Source organism: Brassica rapa, chromosome A05 (assembly GCF_000309985.2).
Source record: "Brassica rapa cultivar Chiifu-401-42 chromosome A05, CAAS_Brap_v3.01, whole genome shotgun sequence".
Classification (NCBI taxonomy): domain Eukaryota; kingdom Viridiplantae; phylum Streptophyta; class Magnoliopsida; order Brassicales; family Brassicaceae; genus Brassica; species Brassica rapa.
Window position 1 is genome coordinate 13,768,574 of NC_024799.2, and position 20,228 is coordinate 13,788,801.

The following is a 20,228-nucleotide window of genomic DNA, read 5'->3' on the forward strand; positions in this document are numbered from 1 at the left end:
AAAAGGATAAGCCTTTGCATTGCTATAGTGTGTGATATTCTTTTGTTCGTTGAAGCAATAGCTGTATGTTTTTGGAAGAGGATTATTTTAATTGTTGGTGAATGGTCGATTCACAATAAGAAAGTTGGCAGAATCTGAAAGTTTTGTTTTGGGTTCTGCGTTTCTTAACAGTTCAATGTTGTGACTTATGTGTCTGTCTAGTACTCAATGTAGCTCAATATGTTAATTATTTACTCTAATCTCTTGCATGTTTCTTGACCATAATACAACAAACAGAGCGGTAGAAACCAATGAGATGTGGAAGGCTCAGGAGCAAGAAAACGAAAGGCTCAAAAGAAAATCAAGAGATGAAAGCAGCAGCAGCAGTAGCCAAATGAAGCGGAGTAGTAGTTTTTCGAAAAGGAGTTTGGATAAGAAATGTAGCTCCATTAATGAGGAGAGAAAGATCACTCATCAATCATTATTGGACAAAATATTGTACTTGGATGATGATGATGAAGGTTTAGGAGATGATGAGAATTGAGTCTTTTCTCCAATCACGGTATATATGTCTATTTGCTATAGCTTCTTTTACCTTTAGCTTCCTTCATCTTCTGAGTCTCTTTGTAAATGACAGGAAAAAACGTGGGAGAGGCTCTGTTGGTCCTAGGATGGATGAAACTGTCCCTTATCTTCCCACCGAGAAGGTTGATCAATTGCAAAGTTCTGATACAAGGAAAAGGAAGGTAGTCTTGCTGCAGCTTGGGCTCTAGCTAATCTATATTATCTTGCATGTTAGAAACCTCTTATAAGGGTTTATAAAACTATTTATAAGAACTTATAAATCATTTTTAAGGTTTTAAAAATATATTTATAAAAGTTTATGAATCTGTATATAAGGGTTTATAAAAATATTATAAGAGTTTAATAATCTTCATAGCACAATTTATAAGAGTTAATAAATATTTTTCAAGAGTTTATAAATCTTTACAAACATTTAGAAGTAAAATATTCATAAAGCTATTATAAGTGTCTATAATTCTAATATAAATGTTTGTAAATTATTTATAATAAATAAAAGATTATTTATAATGGTTTGTATTTGTGCCACTATTCAGGTGTTGGAGATTATAATATCTATAGATGCCTAATTGTTGCATGCATGATATGTTAGGACTCAACCGCTTAACGCAGTGATCAGCTATCGCATGTTTCACTGGTTAACAAGCTAGATCTCGTGTCTCAACGGTTAGTATGTTGACAACGAAAGAGTGTCGATCGATGGTCCTATTGGGACGTCGACCGATACACCTTTGCCTACGTCGACCGATAGTCAGTTGAGGACATCGATCGACGGGTTCTAACCAGGCCTATGCGCGAGTATGATATTGCCTATTAAGATACTAAATTGGCGGTTAGCCCTCTCTAAAAGTCCTAATATGGTAGATAGATGTCAGGATGGGATAACAAGGGTGCTTGAGTATGCAATCCTATGATCAAGTTCTAGTTAGCAAGGCTAAAACAAGCAATGAATACAAATCTATCATGAATATCACAACAAGGCAGATCTATAGTTTGGGGCTAATCCCACAAACCTATCTGAATCCTGGATCTAATAAATGAACTACTCAGACATAGCAAAGCAATTCATAACAATGAAGAAATGTAAATTCATAGAATAGATGAAAAGAAATGAAAACTAGGAGTTCCAAGCACAAGTGATCTTCTCTCCAAAACTCTCTCTTCTCTCTCAAAGTAAAATTGTAACAAAAAGCTCTCCCTGCCGTCAAAACACTTAGGCAGTATATAATCTACTAGGTTAAAAACTCGTCAGGGCATTTTCGTAATTTGGCTTGGCCTTGGGTTTTAAGTCCGCTGGATCCAAAATGTCGCGTGTCCAATGTCTCGACATCGATCGATGGTACTTGTGTACATCGATCGATATTAATCTTCATATGTCAAGGCATCTCTTGGTGTCGATCGACAGCACTGGATGCGCATCGATCGATTGTCCTTCCTCTCGTCGACCTCTACATGGTCAGCTCGGGTGAAATGTCCTTTAAGCTCCAAAATGCTCCAAAGTCATAGCTTTACTCCGAAATGCACCTGAACCTGAAAACATACCTAGAAGAGTAGAAAACATGGATATATATATATATATATATATATATATAGTAAAACACTTATATACCATGGATGAAAACGGGTCAAATCCAAGGTATATCAACGTTCTTGCATGTTGAGAAGTTCCTAAGTAGTGAAACCTTCATGGAGCTCGTCGGCCCGTGGTCGAGATATTGCTGTCTTAACTGTAAAGCTCTCGTGATAGTGATCATCTGACCAACTGCCTATTGAATAGTTTCCTTCTCGTGCAAGGTCGATTCCATTCTCGATCGATGTGTGGTAGGCAGCGTCGGTCGATGCTCATCCGCGGTTGGTTTGATGATGATGAGTGTCGATCGATGGTTTGTATCCTCTGTCGATCGATGGCGCATTTCTATAAGAATGGTGGAGAATTCTATCTTCTTATGAGCAAAGAGCATAATACTCTATGGCTCGTTCCTCCATGGGATCCTCATCATATGCCTCTGTAGTGGCTACTGCAAATGTAGGGTTGTAGTAGTCGTTCTCCCAATTGTATGGACTACTACCGATCGATTCTTCGAGGTGATTGGTAATCGATTTCTGATTGGCACTGTCGATCGATGTGGCAGTGAGAGTTTCGATCGACGCAGAATACTTTGTCTCGTACTCAGCTCCACAGTGGCATGTTGATATGAGTCATGGATTATCAATTATTTTGGAGGACGTATGCGGTTTCATGACTGGAATTGGGTAATAGTAGGCGTGTAGATCTATTAGTGTTAGAAACAACTGGTTGGTCTGCATCTTGCACACTGCTCCTACTGTTGACAAGAATGATCTCCCAAGCAATAGAGAAGAGTTCCAGTTCAGCGTGATATCTAAGACATCAAAATCAACTGGAACGAGGGCATTACCAATATGCACCTCAAGGTCTCTCACAATTCCTCTTGAGTTCCTCTGAGAACAATCCACAAAAGTGAATGATTCTTGGGAAGGCTTCACTTTCAGATCTAGATGGTCTGCCATAACCCTTCGTAGGATACTGAATGATGCTTTTGTGTCACACAAAGCATGTGGGAACTCAATACTTTAACTAGACATGGTATTGCAAATTTTCCACGATCACTCTTCTTCTTCAGTGTAATTATATTCTTCATCATTTCTCTGACTTCAAAGAACATTCTCCTAATGTCTTTTTCAGTTTCTTTGGTCTCTCTGAAGAACATCCACAATCTGTGGGTAAAGTAGGCTTCTTCGAATGGCTTTTCCAGTGGAATCCTAAGGACTCTCTTAAGAAAGTTGTCCATCTCCTTCTTATTAGCTCCCCTCTTCAAATACTTAGTAACCTTCTCATTTCTCTTCTTTAAGGTCCTCCCCATAGGAACCTTATCAACTTCCATAGAGCATTTGTTGCATCTTCTGAATGTGTACCGGTGGCCTCTGGTAGGTTAGCTGAAGGTTTAGGTCGTGGTCTGAGTGCGTCGATTCTTGTGGTTTCAATCTTTGGCATCTGCACTTGGTATGTGATAGGTGTTCGTTGATCGATGATGACTGGAGTTTGTCGATTGGCGATTTTCTCTCGTTTTCGGTCGACATTTGGCTCATGGCGTCGATCAATGTTTAGGCGTAAAGGGCTGGGCGGATGTGGGTGTCTTGCTACGAGCTCCTCGTGAGACATAATCCTCACGGCATTGCACGATGCAACCGACTCCATAAGTGTCGTCGATCGAGGTTCTGGAAGGCTCGTCGATCGGCTTTGTTTAAGGTCTGTCGATCAATGTCTGTGGTCTAACGTCGGTCGACACCAGTGTGATCCGCCGAAGTTCATCGAGCTTTCCACTTGGAAACTTCCTTCCTGCAGCTTCTCATGCTTCACCACTTGCAAGAAATCATCATCTATGATGGCATTCACGTGGTGTCTCATTGCATCATCTCATATCCCCCATGCTAAAGCCTCTTGCTTCTTAGAAGCTTTTCATGTCTGAACTACATGTATCTCTAACTTCTTCAGATGAGTGCTCAAAGTCTCAAACTTTGTGTTCAGGTTGTTGTAGACAGAATCAATCTTCCCATTGAAATCCACCATCTGGTTCTGCTGTCCTTCTAGCACCCGATCAAGCATTGCTTCGATCTTGCTCTCCTGAGTCTGTGGTGGTGGTTTCTGGTAAGATGAGTTTACATAACTCATGTTGTTGCTGTTAGTTGTTGTTGTAGGATTTCTGGTACTGTGAACTCTGGTTGAAGTTACTTCTCTGCCCATTACCATAGAAGTTTTCTCCTTTGTTTCCGCACCTCTGAAATCCAGACCTCTGAAATCTAGTTCCTCCAATGAAGTTCACTTCCTCCTCTACTTTTGCTATGTCCTCTGTGTTTACAGCATCTGCATCCTCAACCAAGAAAGCTTGCTTCCTGAGAAGCTTCTGAACACTGTCCAGCTTTGCTTTCACCTCATCCATCTGCTCCTTCTCAAGGGTAGTTGCAGATTGCTTCCTCTCATAGTCCGTGTTCTTGATGTTGTTGTTGGATGCCAAGTACTCAATAAGTCTCACAGCCTCTTCTAGATTCCTAGTGTTGAAGTTCCCTTCGCTAGATGCGTCAAGAGCCATCTGATATTGCACCGCGATACCTTTGGAGAAAGTGCTGAGCAACTGCACCTCATTGAGTCCATGGTGTGGACAATCTCTCTGATAAGATTTGAATCTGATCCAGGAGCTTCTGAATGAGTCTGTAGGCTCCTGAATGTATGTGGTAATCTTACTCCTCAAGTCTTCAGCACATGCCTCATCAAAGAAGTTACACATAAACTTTTTCTTAATGTCGGCCCAGGATATAAGAGATCCTGGTGGTAACTGCTTAAGCCAATGTGAAGCCTCTCCAGCAAATGAATACTTGAAGAGCTTGCATAAAAGGTAGTTTTCAGAGACTCCCTCGCCTTTAATAGCAGATATCAGATCATCGAACCTCTCCAAATGGTCCACAGGATGCTCGTGAGGTAACCCACAGTAGAGTGTTTGTCCCACGAGTGTGTAGTACTGCAAGTTCAACTCAAAATTGCCTCTCTAGATAGCTGGAGGGCAAATGGCTGATCTGTTGGCATAGAACTGATCCGGACGGTTGTAATCAGCCAACGTTCTGGGTCGAGCAGCTTCATCTACAGGTTGAGCAGTTCCTGTAGCATCAGTATCGGGCTCAGGAATTGCAGCCCCCTGAGCCTCTATCCTCTGACATGTTGCATTACGCTGATGACCGTCCTGGTTATGCAGGTCTCAATTATCATCTCGCACAAGTATCAGAGTAGTAACCATGTCTCGCGGCTTAGTATTGATCGATGTTTGGGATGAATTATCGATCGATTTCGGATGGAAGGTATCGGTCGACGAAAGAGTAGCTTCGGTCGATGGTGGTGAGCAAGTGTTGGTCGACGAAATAAGTATCTGGGTCGATGGTGGTTGGTGAATATCGATCGACGAAATAACGTTGATGTCGATCGATGAGGAGCGTCTTCCTTTGTGGATTGAACGTTCCAAATTTGCAGGATCTTATGAGAAAAGCAGTTGTGTTTCCTTGTCGCTTCTGGTACTGTTGGGCATGCACCTAAAAAAAAAAGAAATTTTTTTTTGTGTCACAGCATACATTTAAAAATTAACCTAGACTAAATCGAATTAAATCTATCAAGCGATCAAAGCTCCCCGGCAACGGCGCTAAATTGGATCTCCCTCAAATTACCCTAAAGAGTGAATTACTCTCTCAAATAAGAGGTTCAGCTGTAGTACTTAGGGATCGAATCCACAAAGAGCTAGGGAACCTAATAGATCTAATCATGGTGATTAAGTTAGGTTGATTATGATTAAAATGTAAATAAGCAGGTTGTGAGCAAGGTAGTTGCTCGGTTGATTGATTGGGTTTAAGACAATTAATTAAAGTAGCTAGATTTAGGGTTTCTACTCAGGTAATCAGAATTATAATCTTATAGGTGCTTATTAGTTGTATGCATCATATTATAGAGCTCAAGCTCTTAAACAACAAATCGGTCGTCGTTCGCTTTCTAGGTTTGTCTATTGACACGACTTTAGTGTCGATCTATGATTCTAGAGGAATATCGATCGATACAAGTGTCTCGCTGTCGATCGATTATTTTATAAGAATATCTATCGACGAGCGTTAAGTCAAGCTTTACGCACGGGTTAAAGTATGCTCTCTAAGATTCCTAGATCAGCTTTCGCCTTACTCTAACAATTCTAGCTCAGTTAGGACGGATTCAGGGTGAGATGCAAGTTATCACTTGTGTCTAAAACTCCTAGGGCAAGTTCTAGGTAGCTAATCTAGAAACATTTATTAATGACAATTCTAATGATGAATATTACAACTTAGCAATCTTTAGTTGGGGCTAATCTCTCATAACCTATTTAAACCCTAAACCTAACAATAGAACTACTCAGACATGGCTAAGCAATTCATAACAACAAGAAATAGATAATAAAACTGCATGAGATTAAAGTAAGAATCAATGTAGTTCCAATCACAAATCTCTATGGATCTTCTCTCCAACTCTCCTAAAATCCTAGAAAAACCTTAAAACCTTTTGCTGTGAAAAACAAGGGAACAAGAAAAGCACTCTTTGCCTCTAACATGTTGGCAAACTATAAGTATTATGTTAAAACTCATCAGGGGTAATCTTGTAATTTAGTGAAGTTTTGGACTTTAAGTTGGCTTGACCAAATGGGCATCTGCGTACTCGCTGTCGATCGATGTCATGATGTGAATATAAATCAATTATATCTCTTCAATGTCGACCGATGGCCGTGCTCGATGGTTAGCTCGGATGTCTTCTCTTTTTATCTCTAAAATATTCCAAAATCATCAATTTACTCAAAATCACTCCTGAACCTGTAAATATACTAAATAGATTCTAGAATATAATAAATAGTAGTTAAAACACTTATAAACTATGGGTAAAAGTGGATCAAATCTATGACCTATCAATAGCACAACTTCATTTGACGTGGAGGAGGACTATGTAGGATCAGCAGCGTTTGGCTTATTGACTGCACTAATTGGATTATATTCGATTTAGTCTACGTTTGCAACCAACTTATTCTTCTCCTTCCAAACCGCGTTTGGCTTATTGACTGCAGTTTTTCTAACTATATCATATTTCTTATTGTCTCGCCTGATGTTTAATTTGAGAAACGGTTCACTTTGGATGAATGAGTGCTTCGCTGAACCCGAGATTGATCATGGTAACACTGATTTTGTATAAACTTCTCCTTACCATTCATTTGTTCTAGTTGCCGAGAGTTAGAGCCCTCCGTAAAGAGAGTCCTTTGATCATCAGCATAACCAGGGTGTGATGAATCACTCTTCTTTAGAAAAGGCTCAGGTTTTTTTCCTAAATTTAATTTCTCTTAGACTTTGGAGAACACACTTTGTTGCTGCTTCTTGTAGGAACCTTATTTTACTACCATAGGACAACTGATATTTGTAAAAAATAATAAGAACATAAACTAAAATTTCAATACCGAAATATAAAAATAAAGAAGAATTGCAGAGTCGAAATAGTTAATCTCTTTCCTTAAATCTTTAAACGCTCCGTAGTGTGACGGTTTTATGGCGCTCAGATTCCCAGGATACAACTGCAGCATTGTTTCTGTTTACCATCACCGAAAAACAGAATCTATCGAACCTATTTCTGTGATGTACTCTCAGACTCAAAATAAAAAAATACTAGCATAACTATTCTAAGTGGGAGAAATGTTTCTTGATTGTATGAATGTGTGTATTTTCTATAATGCTACCAAGCCTTTTTATAGAAAAATAATGAGAAGCATAAGTTTCATTTTTCAACACAAAAATAAAACTTCCATGGTGCACTAATGGAGTCTTTAATTCTTGTCAATTAGTATGTGAATTTATTCTACATTTTAACCAAGAAATTAAGAGTAAAATTATTTTTTGTTTGACCCATTCAAACTAAATAATATACTTTAAAATGGATTTCTTTTTTATATTTTATCAATATAAAAGATCAACATATATTTGGTTTATAAGATTAAGTCAATGAACATGAGTCCAACTAACAAATCAAAAAAACTCAAATCCAAGTTCAAATATCCAATGTGTGTATTTGCTACTTTATATAAGTTTCTCAAATCACACACATTAAACCTCCATTTCTCGTTCAAATAAAATTTCATTTTTGACATATGAATACACTATTCATAATGTTCAAAAAATAGTTCCAACACTTCTTTGCTTCGAATACAGCTCTTTTCTTATCACAATAAGCTGCTTCACGTGTGATTATCCTGCAGTAAGAGCATTGCTTAAAGAGCTTTTCATACTTTAAATTTATGCTAATAGAATCTCTAGCCTTAACTTGGATTTTTCTTTTCAAACTTTAGAGGCTTACGGCTGTTGATATCCACAAGCATTCGTCCTTTAGACACGTGGATTTTTTTTTGAAACTTACCGAGCTTATGTCTAATGCTGTTAAGATTGTGTTACGTTCATCAGTTCGGTAGGATTCCAATAAGTTCAATCCAGAATGGACCTATCCAAGGATAGTATTTGTCGACAATTGGTTCCCTCATCACAAGAAAAAATATGACGTAGTTGTAATGAAAAGGTCCTTGAGCAAGATTCCTCAAGACCAGATTCCTCAAGACCGCCATATGGCTTTATATCAATTGCCAAATAAGATTACATATCTTCTGCGGTGCTTTTATTTTCTAAGCAAAGCCTTGGAGTTTAGTTATAATAGGCTTAAGAACCTCCTTTTCTTCATCCTCTTCCAATATATTGTGTGCTACCCATCCAGATTTAACCGTGTATTACCCATTATTTGATTAATTCCAGACAAATGACTTACATCGATAAGTTGAACTTATGGCCAAACTCATGATTAAAGATATATCATCGTAAGCAACATAAATTTACAGTAATCTAACATTCCACTCCTTTGATTGTCCATCAATAAGATCACTAACTGTCATTTTTTGGATGTAAAACTGAGGCAATTGGCTGAGCCGGCCTAGTAGGTGTCGTCGGGATCCAAGGGTCTTACCACAAATTGATGGGTTGTGTCTAATTCTCAAGATCAATAGCTTCTCAAGATCAATATCTTCCTTGCGGCTGTGATGGCAGTCCAAAAATATGATGGGTTGTTCACCGAGAAAATTTGCAATGGCGAGCCCATAAGATAATATTTCCCCCGCAAGACTCGAGCCACTAATGAATCTGCATATTGGAACAGTCTCCATTGTTGTTTCTCCAGTAATGACAACTTAAACTCATGGACCATATGAAATCCAATTTCGCTTTCCTCTCTCGGTAGACATAGCTACCCCATTTTTCCCAGTCAATTCGTCTCTTTGGCGGGTTTTGGCTCCACCAGAATTGTGCGATGGCACTTGCGAGATTTTCACATATCTCCAAAGGGAGGAAAAAAGGTAGACATAACATATATCGGAGGAGCTAGCAGGATAGGTTTAATTATGACTTCATTTCCTCCTTTTGATAGCCATCTACTTGTCCATCCATGCACGTTGTGCTGAAGTTTCTCCTTGAGGAAAGAAAAGAATTTGCATTTTGAGCCGTTAATATCTTCTAGAATTTCTATGTAGGAACCCATTCCCCCTTCATTTTGGATACCAAGCGTGTCTTTGATATGTTATCCTTCATTACCGGTTATCCTCTTACTAAAGAGTAAGGAAGATTTATCAAAGTTCATGTATTGACCTAATGTCTTTCCATATTTTCTGACTACTTTCATGACTTCTTCACGTTAATGGAGCTCCGCCTTACAGAACAAACACTATCATCTGCACTTTAAAAACGTGAGCTATCGCAGGGCTAGCGCGTGTAACACACATCCCGTTATTTTTTCTTGGCTCTCTGCATGATTAAAAAGGCTAACGAGCGCTTCCGTAAATAATCAATATGAAAGGAGACAAAAGATCTCCTTGGCATAGACCTCTTTTTGGGACAATATTTCCCCATGGTTGATCATTCATTAGTACATTGTACTTAACTGACGAGACACAGCGCATAAACCAATCAATCCACATATTCGAGAATCCCATTTTCGCATAACGGCTTCAATGAAGTCGTACGCTTTATATCTGTTTTATGGCAATTCTTTTAGCTCATCCACTCATTTTTGTTCGTAACGCATGAATCATCTCTTCCGCAATCATAATGTTGTCTGTAATTTGTCTTCCACCAACAAAGGATGACTAGAGTTCTGATATATGATTCGGTAGACATTCTTTTATCTCTGGCATAAGACCTTAGAGATTATTTTAGAGCTGCCATTGCACAAGTTATCGGTCTAAATTGATACATTTTTGTTGGCTTAATTGTCTTGGGGATTAGACAAATATTGGTATCATTTAGACCCTATGCCATTTTACCATAAAAAAAGAATTGATTTACCATACTGGTTACATCATCCTTAAAAATTTCCTAAAATTTCTGGTAGCTAAGAACCGTCATCCCATCTTCTTATGGATCTTTTTTCGGGTGCATAGAAAATAGTGCCAGATTCATATCCACTCAGTAAACGGAGCTGTCAACTGTTCATTTATCGTCCTTGTGATCGTGTTTAGTTTTTTTTTTTGCAACAAATGGTTATTCTGTTACTCAAACTTGAAATTTTCTGGGTAATCAGATCGGAATAAAACAACCAATAAAAGAAAGATCTTTATAAAAAGAACGAGCAGTCCTATCTAAAGAATCAGCGATTCCGCTTTGCACCCTTGGAGTATAGGATATCTTCAAGTCCGGATCTGAAGAGTCTGAATCACCTCTGATTCCGTTGCGAAGTTTGACCAAGCTTGTGGTTTCTTTATCATTGCATTCAGGTCATTGCAATCGGGTTCTTGCAATCCATCCCAAAATGTTGGCAAGTCGAATGTTGGAGCATTGTGTTTAGGTGATAGGTCTCTTCGCACTATTTATATAATTAATTTAGAATAATGGTAGTAGAGCATAATGGTTTTTTTTTCTGACGTCAAAAGGCCATCATATTATTCAAACTTGAGGTGGTCTGGATAACCAGACCGGAATAGAACAACCGATAAAATGTAACTTCCTATGGAAGGATCTAGTAGTCTTAGCTAAAAAATCTGAAATCTGATTGTGCGCTAGTGGAACATGAATGATGTTGAACTCCGGCAAGAATATTTGTAGTGTCTCTCTCCTCTCCAATTCTGTCGCAAAGCTTGGCTATGCATGAAGTTTCTTTATCATTGCAATCGCCTTCTTATAGTCTGTCATAAAGTTTTGACATGTTGAATGTTGAAACATATTCTCCTTAGAACAGAATGGTTATGATGATATTTACACACACGCAAATATCAAGAGGATTATATAGTAGTAACATAAAATGCTTGTCCACAATTATATACCATTCATATTAATACGAAATTACCAGTTTGATTATTAGAGTTTTCTTAAATTATTTATTTTCGACAATATAAACTTAAGATTTGTAACGCAAACTATACAGTACATTGGCAGTCCATGTTGTCGCAAATCCGTATATAGCTTTGCTTTTTCATATCTGATTACATGCATATTTTACTAGGTAAATATTGAAAATCAAACGGTGTCTTCATCTAGATAAGATTTTACTTTAAACAAATATGCATCCAAAATAAACCATAAACATTTTAAAGTCTTAAGATTCAAATTTGAAGAATATAACAGTGTTTTCATCTCGCATCTATTAAAAACATTTCTCTTAACCTAATCCTCCACCTTCTCTCTAAGTCAAAAACCAGCCGTCAAGACTTTTTCGACTCCGACTCTGGTGGCTTACACAACACCGGAGTCGTATTTGTTCTTTATTTTTGTGTATTTTTTTCTTCTTCATAAAGATATTAAATTTTTTCAGATCTAGTTGTGTATTGATGGAAACAAAACTGAGGTGTCGAATCTTTAGTGTTCAACAGTGCAGTTTATTGCAAAGCCTTGGTTCTCGTTTTTCTTTCGAGATCAGGATGCAGTGATTTTTGGACCTCAAAGTTTATTGTGTTCGTGTTTGTGTATACTATGTCTCAGACTAAACTTTTTCTAAATCCTTTTATGATTTGGTTTTTAAACTTTAATAGTATTATCATTATCAATTATTTTGTACATGCTTACTTTCTTTACATAAGGCTTTGGTTCTAACTCCGGTGAAATGTGTTTCTGTTAGCATTGACTCCAAGGAATTTTTTTCTTTTCGGTTGGTTATCCAAAATTGTTGTTATTTGGGGTTGTAACCCGTAAAATTGCGAATTATATACTTGGATAATGATTGAATCGCCTACTTTTCTTAAATAGTATTTCGATCATATTCCAAATTTTAGATTACATGAAATCCTTTTGTAAGATAAGGCAATTAAAGTCTGACTCTTGTTCTAGGCTAAGATACAAGAGAAACAAATAGAACTTTAAAGTTTATATGTGTTTCTTCAAAGTCTTTGATAATCTTTACACAATAAATTTTTTTCTCCTTTTATTAGTTTCTGATTTTTTTTATATCCATTTGCAAATGTCTATTATTCTTTATATAGAGAATGAAGAGTTGCAACCAATAATTGCAATGGTTAAACCAAAAGATACAAAAGTTAATAAGGAGTTGCAATGGTTAGTAAAGAGTTACAATGCTTAATCACCAAAAGTTGTAATTAATTATCCATTAATTAATATAGTTATTTCTAAAGGTTGCAATGATCAATAGTTGCAATGTTTTATTTCTACAGTTACAACTGTTCATACAAACAATTGCAATGGTTCACATGGAACCTTACACCTATTCACTTAAATATATAGCAAAAATGTATCCGTCTTATGTTGGATATAAGATATCAGTTGACCAAACAAGAAAAGAGTGCTTTATTCAATTAGACATTAAAAAGAGGGAAAGTTGTACAACAATGCTAAACTGTAAAGGGATTGCCTGGGCCACATACACGTGAATATGATTACCAATTTAGTTAGTTGGATTACATATACGAATTGGTAATGATGATGAAATGTTATCAAAGCACCGATTGCTCCACTTAGATGTTACTCTCGACTTCATCACTTCTTTTTTAATCAATCATTCTCCTTCGTCCCTTTGACCATCCCAATTTCACAATCAAATTAATACATACAATAGAATTATGCATGCACATCTGCCTTTACACTATCTGACGTGAACGATAGTGGTAGATAAACATAATCACTACCACTTCTTATCTCGCAAACTTTCCTTTCCTGCAACAAAAATTTGTGGCTAACTCGGCATAAAGATGATTCGTTTAGCCACTAATGATGTGTGGCTAAGTGGAACTAACACACCACTTAAAGAAACTTGGCGAAGTTGAACTGAGAAACCATTTTAAGAAACTTTCGTTTCAATTTGAGTTATTTAGCTAATTTACGCTTTCTTAATTACAAGTGATATGAATATAAAGAGAAAGCATATTTGTCAAACGTGATATGATTACCCCCACGCACTATTTCTAGATGGAATGACACTTGTCCTGTCACTTTTTCCAATTAACATGATTGTCTTTTGTCATTTTACTAGCTTTTGTTTATAACCAATATCGAAATTTATTTTCCAAAAGCTGAATACTGTAAGACATTGTTATTCCCGACAAAAACTCCACATTCCGAGAGTGCATTTCCGACGGTACAAACATCCATTTACAAGAATTCCAAATAAGTATAAAAGCTGCATTTAATCAAATAAGACGCTGAATTTCGCTCGTTCACCTTTTAACATAGGTTTGGAATAATGCAGATCAAAGGTAACAAATACATGTCAAGTAAAACAAAGCAAATAAAACTAATTTAATAAACTATTATATTTAAATAAATGTTAACACTTTTAATGAAAATTATATATTTAAACTAAACATAACTTATTATAAATAAGTAATAAAAATCATGTTGACAAAAATAATAATAAATATCCTCATTTAAATAAATATAGTGAAATTTATAATTATATGAAAATTCATTATAATTACAAAAATTATAAAAAAGTATTCTTGTTTTGCTCTAATTTTTTGTATATTTATTCTATGTTAGTTTTTGTCTACCGTTTGGTTAACTATACAACTAATATTTTCAACTTTTATATAAATATTTGTTGGAAAAAATGCATAAGAAAACAAAAGTCTAATAAAAATGACAAAAGCCCCAAAAGAGAAATCTTTTTTATTTTATTAAGAAAAGTCGAAATTAAAATATACACAAAACACGAAATAATTTACTATCCAATGCTTGTCTAAAGAGTGATAATCATTGATATGAGAAAGATATATAATAAAAGAGTTTTCTCTCTTCTAAAAATATCTCGGTTTGGTTATCAAAAGTATCTTAAGTTTGAGTAACATAATAGTTATTCATTGCAAAAAAGAAAAAGAAAAAAAAATACACATCAGTAATATTCTCAATTTTAAAGTATAGATATATTATGAGTGTATAAAAATATAATATATTCATATAGCACTTTTTGTAAATTGAAATAGAATAGTCTTATTATCCAAAAATAAGTATCTTAAACTAGCATAAAAATTAAAGTTATAAATATATATATGTGTGTGTATATAATTGGTGTACATCAAAACATATTATAACCAGTAATAAACATAAAATAACATATTAGTAAAATATGTTGTTAACATTGTGGGATGTAACAAACTATCAGTTTATTTTTACCATAATCTTAAAGTATTTTACATTCCAATCGGGTATTGTAGTAACCAGTACACTCTATAGGATTAAGTAACATCAACTTATTATTATTATTATTATTATTTATGGATTAAGCTGGGGATAGTCCAGACCTATGGAAGGACCCGGAATAATTTTTAATAGAATGTGCACCCTATGGATAGATCTTCTCTAAATGAGTCGAAAACAAAGGTTTATATCCATATAGGATATGTAGATAACATGTGATTAGTTTTCCATGATATGTGGATCGAACGTGAAATGTATTGACATCCGAAATTGTTTCCTCTTATCATTTGACCACAAACTTCTAGACATAAACAATATGCTCACTATGAAACTCGAACCTGTGTCTTGTTACTCTTAAAAGGGACACACTAACCACCATCTTATGCAATATTTTTTCTAGATGTTTCAATAATTTTAAGAAAAAGTTTATATTCTATTAGGGTTATGTTTAAGGTTTAATGGAAAAAGAAAATTTGCAGTTCCAGATGTACAAAAGGATAACAACAATACAATACAAAAGGTACTATAGATTAAGCTTGCCACTAAGAGTGACCTCAGCTAGTAGCCCATCGTATGTGTGGACTAGTATTTCGGCTGCAAGGGAGTTGTTGATGCTGGGAATTAGACAGAAGGTTCATTCGGGTTATGAGGTCAAGGTTTGGGAAGATCCATGGATCCAACGACCCCCGCGAGACCAGCTGTCCCAGTGGCGCCAGTTATGAATCCCAATATGAGAGTGAGCGATCTCATTAATCAGGAGTCGAAGGATTGGGATATGAGCTTGTTGGAGAGTTATGTCAATATGGATGACATCCCACTTATAAGGAGTTTGGCTATAAGCTCAGCTCACCGCCGAGACACCTTTAGTTGGAACTACGCAAGGAATAGACAATACACGGTCAAATCGGGATACTGGGTAGCTAGGAATCTATTAAAACCAGAGGTGGAAAAGGAGGTTATGGAGCCAAGTATTACCGACCTCCAAGCCTTTGCTTGGAAGTTAAAGGCGCCTAAGAAGATATACCATCTTATATGGCAATTGTTAACTGGTCATGTGGCAGTTACAAGAAACTTAGCAAGACGAAATATGAGGTGTGATAACTACTGTCCAAGATGTGGAGAACTAGAGGAGTCTGTGACACACGCGATTTTCGAGTGTCCGCCAGCTCTACAAGTTTGGTCTTTATCATCAACTCCAACGAGCCCAGGGATATTCCCAGTTCCGAGCGTCTACACAAATATGGACTATCTATTCTGGAGGAAAAACGCTATCATTGAGCCAGAACAAGACAGGGATCCTTATCTGTGGCTAATCTGGTACATTTGGAAGGCCAGGAATGATAAACTAATTAGGAGGATAGACAGAGATCCTTTGGAGCTAGTCCGATATACAGAAAGCGAATGTCAAGCATGGTTTGAGGCAAACAAGGTGGTACAACCAGTGGTACAAGACATTAATGCTGAGGAAACCCAAGCCATAAGCTTGGGTAATATTTGTTTGTTAGATGGATCTTGGACAGCTTCTGCTAATTTTAGTGGATGTGGATGGGTTTGGATGGATAGTGGTGGGACCATTCAACTTATGGGGACAAGGAACTTCATTCGACGGGAATCAGCTTTGCATTCAGAAGTAGAAGCACTCCGGTGGGCAATGGAGAACATGCCAGAGCTTTATAACAGATTGCAAAGAACTGATTGCAATGATAAAGGATCCTCATGCTTGGCCAAGCTTTGCGATGGAGTTGGAGAGCATTGAGATGCTTCAGATTTGTTTCCCGGACTTCAACATCATTTATGTTCCACGGGCGCGCAATCAGACTTCAGATTTTTTAGCTACAAGATAACATGTTGTGCGGTCAATAACTAGAAAAAGTAAGAGAAGAAAACAAAGTATGAGTGTTGTGTGTGTCCTTTTATGGATATGTACAGTGATTATGTTATTTCTATATCTTCATAGAATGTATATTATAAATTAGTTTACTAGATTCCAAGCGCGGGTTGTTAGATTATATTATAATACAAAGTTTTATTATATTGAAAAACATAATTTTTAACAACTATATAATCAACAAATTAGTTTATTTGATATTTTATGTGTATACTTTTACGTAAGTTTTTTTTCGACATGAGAATAATATCCGGATCAAACAAAACAAACCGAACCGACCCAAAATTATAGGTTTAGTTCAGGTCCAGAGAAGATAATCTATTGAGTTTTTTTTTGACCCGCAGGTCTTTGTTTGAGTCCGGGTCCTACCCTAGACCCGATCATAAATATGTGTTTATTAGGTATATTTGGATATTTCGAATATGTGTCCGGTGTGGGAACCGAAATTCGCACTGTCGATTTCCGTTTAAATAAGGAAACTAAGAAAACCCTAGTTTCCCAGAGGACCCGAATATCTGTTAATTACCACACGTCAAGCAATTAGAACACGAGAATAACAACGATAAAAATAAGAAATCGAAAAGAGAGCAAAGTAGATCTTATTCCGAATCTGCGTATAAGCGTTACAACAAGGTATAAGCCTGGGCTCGAGAGCTGTCGGCGAGATTCCTAGTTCTAGCAACCCTAAGACGGCTAAACCTAATTGAGTCGCAGCTCGAAATAACAAAAACGGAAAGATGCCTAAATCGCTCTAAGTGCTAAGTTTGCTCCGAAAAAGTTCCCCCATCTGCTCCTCGCCTAGGACTCCTTATATACTAGCTCCAAGGTCGGTTTACGCTTTTACTCTTCTGCCCTTAAGCCGTCATAGCATAAAAATGGAGATATTCCATTTTTCCCGATCTTCACAATTATCTTCAAAACTTCCGTATTTATCCGCGGAAACTTGACATTTATCCTTCCTCGCGGGCCAAGCGCGAACCATGCTGTGGTTCACGGGCTTTTGGTTAGGAAAAATCGTAGGATGGGCCTCGAGTCGTGTTTTAGGTCCCTTTGGGCCGTCTTCCGACTCGACACGTTTACTACGAGTTTTCCGCGGTTTCTAATCCGCGAAGTTTGATCGATGAATTAGAATAGCGGGAAACATAGACTGAGCTTGCTACGGTCTTCGGGAGATAGCATTCGAAGGTTTGACGAGAATGCAAGGACTGGTGTCGTATCGATGTTCGGAAAGGTTCAATCGCTATACAGCGACCGATCTTTGGCTCGAGCCCGGTCGCTATGTAGCGACCGAGCGAAACGAGTGCTCGGTCGCTACGTAGCGACCGAGCTTCGGCTTGAGCCCGGTCGCTACGTAGCGACCGAGCGGGACGATCGCTCGGTCGCTACGTAGCGACCGAGCTTTGGCTCGAGCTCGGTCGCTACGTAGCGACCGAGCGGGACGATCGCTCGGTCGCTACGTAGCGACCGAGCTTGGCTGAGCTCGGTCGCTACGTAGCGACCGAGCGGGACGATCGCTCGGTCGCTACGTAGCGACCGAGCTTTGGCTCGAGCTCGGTCGCTACGTAGCGACCGAGCGGGACGATCGCTCGGTCGCTACGTAGCGACCGAGCTTGGCTGAGCTCGGTCGCTACGTAGCGACCGAGCGGGACGATCGCTCGGTCGCTACGTAGCGACCGAGCTTGGCTGAGCTCGGTCGCTACGTAGCGACCGAGCGGGACGATCGCTCGGTCGCTACGTAGCGACCGAGCTTTGGCTCAAGCTCGGTCGCTACGTAGCGACCGAGCGGGACGATCGCTCGGTCGCTACGTAGCGACCGAGCTTGGCTGAGCTCGGTCGCTACGTAGCGACCGAGCTTTGGCTCGAGCTCGGTCGCTACGTAGCGACCGAGCGGGACGATCGCTCGGTCGCTACGTAGCGACCGAGCTTGGCTGAGCTCGGTCGCTACGTAGCGACCGAGCGGGACGATCGCTCGGTCGCTACGTAGCGACCGAGCTTTGGCTCGAGCTCGGTCGCTACGTAGCGACCGAGCGGGACGATCGCTCGGTCGCTATGTAGCGACCGAGCTTGGCTGAGCTCGGTCGCTACGTAGCGACCGAGCGGGACGATCGCTCGGTCGCTACGTAGCGACCGAGCTTTGGCTCGAGCTCGGTCGCTACGTAGCGACCGAGCGGGACGATCGCTCGGTCGCTACGTAGCGACCGAGCTTTGGCTCGAGCTCGGTCGCTACGTAGCGACCGAGCGGGACGAGCGCTCGGTCGCTACGTAGCGACCGAGCGGGACGGACGTTCAGTCGCTGCGTAACGACCTGTTTCGAGCTTTCGTCGGACGTCTCGATTCTTTCTTCCGCCAAGCTTTTTCGTAAGGAAGAATCTATTTTGAAAAGTACTCTTCGGAGAAACTCTTATTTTCTTCTTCGAACGTTTTGAATGTTTAAATTTGTCGTAACCGTTTTTGACCCCAACATCCGGTATTATGGATATTGTTTTTAAGTTTTTGGTTTACGACTAGAGTTTTGATTTCAGGTAAATTTTTCAAATTAAAAAGAAAATTGGGTATTTGGATAAAATTTTGGGTACTTTTTAGTTCATCGTGTCACATTTTGAATAAGATTTTAAATTTTTAGGTATTTGAAATTTTTTTGTATTTGTTTGGAGTTTCGAATACTTTTCGTGTTACAGATATTTTTCAGATTTTTTATATATTTTGAATTCTTTTAGGATCTTAAATACCCGAACAAATGTGGACCCATTACGTCCATATCAGGTCCAACAACCCTTTGATATAGATTTTTAACGTTATTGTACAAAAACATGGTTGATGAAATATTTTTCTGAGTAAAAGTATCATAAGAAATAATATTAAGATCTGTTAAAATATTTAAAATATTGTATGTTTAGAATGATTAATGTATTATCAGAAAAATAATAAATAGTTATACATAACTCCAACAACTTTTTTTATATTAGATTTTTTAAAACACTTTCCTTTTTAATAGTATTGATTCGTTTTAAGTGAAAAGTATATAAAAGTATAATATCTAAACAAATAATTTTCAAAATCTTGAATAATCAATACTGATATCTTGAAGTCGGGTTAGCTTTAATAGAACCAATGAATTTCTTCATTTTTGTGAAGGTAACATGAATATTCAGAAAAATCATTTTTAAATATGAAAATATTATCAAATTATAGACGGTTGAAAGTTAAGTATATGATATGAGATTTTAGTGGAAAAGTTTATATATGATATGATTACTTTATTATAAACGAAAGAGGAAGTTAGAATGTACACATATATGTCTTGTAATTTATCTTGCTTTAAATCATATATTATATGATAAAAGTGATAATATAAAACATTAGTTTCAATGCCTTTACGATTAAAAATCAAAATGATAAATATAATAATAGTAATGATTAGAATTTAGGAGTGAAATTTAAATAAATAAAAGAATTGACTAAATTATTGTTAGAAAAATATATGGTAACATATTGTTAGTATAAATTTAAGGTAAGACCAAAAAATAATGAGTTAAATGAAAGGGTCCAA